This window comes from Theropithecus gelada, chromosome 16 (genome assembly GCF_003255815.1).
Source record: "Theropithecus gelada isolate Dixy chromosome 16, Tgel_1.0, whole genome shotgun sequence".
Taxonomy (NCBI): domain Eukaryota; kingdom Metazoa; phylum Chordata; class Mammalia; order Primates; family Cercopithecidae; genus Theropithecus; species Theropithecus gelada.
Window position 1 is genome coordinate 37,377,135 of NC_037684.1, and position 1,904 is coordinate 37,379,038.

The following is a 1,904-nucleotide window of genomic DNA, read 5'->3' on the forward strand; positions in this document are numbered from 1 at the left end:
AAAAAAAAAAAAAAAAGGCAAATCTTACATAAATAAGTAACAACAACAACAACAACAAAATTCCCATTTAATTCTACCTCCTAAGATACAACCACCATTAATGATTTATATTTTTCCACTCTTTGGAGCCAGTCTGCTAGGGACCAAATTCTAGCTCTGCCAACAGCTAGCAACCTTGGACAAGAACTTAACCTGCTTCTTTACCTGTAAAATGGGAGTAATGATAGTACCTATTACATGGGGCTGTTTTGAGAATTAAGTAAGTTAATATATGTTAAGCACTTAAAACAGCACCTGGCAATAGTAAGTGTTCAATAAATGTTGGCCTTTTTCTAAGTGTGAATGAGCATTTTTTTTCATTAAATTTTTTTTTTTTTTTTTTTTTTGGCTGGGCACGGTCGCTAATGTCTGCAATCCTAGTACTTTGGGAGGCCGAGGCAGGTGGATTGCCTCAGCTCAGGAGTTCAAGACCATCCTGGGGGCAACATGGTGAAACCCCGCATCTACTAAAATACAAAAAATTAGCTGGGCTTGGTGGTGCTTGCCTGTAATCCCAGCTACTCAGGAGGCTGAAGCAGGAGAATTGCTTGAACCCAGGAGGCGGAGGTTGCAGTGAGATTGCAATTTTTAAAAATTGAGATGGGATCTTGCCATGTTGCCCAGGCCAGTCTTGAACTCCTGGGCTCAAGTGATCCTCCCAGCTTCGCCTCTCAAAATGCTGGAATTATAGGCGTGAGCCACCTTGCCTGGCCAGCTGCTTCCTCTTCTTCTTTTTTTTTTAAATAGATATGGAGTCTCAGTATGTTGGAGAGGCATATCAGGATCTTGATATGTAGTTTTGAACTCATGGCCTGAAGCAATTCTGCCTCAGCCTCCCAAAGTGTTGAGATTACAGACATAAGCCACCACACCTGGCCTGAATGAGCATTTTTTAAAACTGAAAAGTGATCATGCTATACACTTTGCTTTAACCTTTTTTTTTTTTTTCACTTCACAATATATCCTGGTTACCTTTTAGTATTAGTATGGAGAAGTCTCTTCATTCTTTTTAATAGCTACATAACTTTTTTGGTATTAATGTGTCATAATTTAACAAGTCTCCTATCAATGGGCATTTGGATTGTCTATTTTAAAAAAGATGCTAGGGCCGGGCATGGTGGCTCACACCTATAATCCCAGCACTTCAAGAGGCTGAGGCAGGCAGATCGCTTGAGTCCAAAGAGTTCGAGACCAGCCTGGGCAACATGGCAAAACCCTGCCTCTACAAAACATACAAACGTTAGCAGGGCATAGTGGTGTGCACCTGTAGTCCCAGCTACTTGGGAGGCTGGGGTGGGAAGATTGAGCCCAGGAGGTTGAGGCTGCAGTGAGCTATGATTGCACTACTTCACTCCATCCTGGGTGATGGAGTAAGACTGTCTTCAAAAATAAAATGAAAATAACAAGCCAGGTGCGGTGGCATGAGCCTGTAGTACCAGCTACTGACGAGACTGAGACAGGAGGATCCCTTGAGCCCAGGAGGTTGAGCTTGTGGTGAGCTATGACTGCGCCACTGTACTCCAGTCTGGATGACAGCAAGACCTGGTCTCAAAAAAGAACTTTCGGCGGGGCGCAGTGGCTCACACCTGTAATCACAGCACTTTGGGCGGCCGAGGCGGGTGGATCACGAGGTCAGGAGATAGAAACCATCCTGGCTAACATGCTGAAACCCCATCTTTACTAAAAATACAAAAAATTAGCCGAGCATGGTGGCAGGCACCTGTAGTCCCAGCTACTCAGGAGTCTGAGGCAGGAGAATGGCGTGAACCTGGGAGGCGGAGCTTACAGTGAGCAGAGATCACGCCACTGTACTCCAGCCTAGGTGACAGAGTGAGACTCTGTCTCAAAAAAAAAAAAAAAAAAAA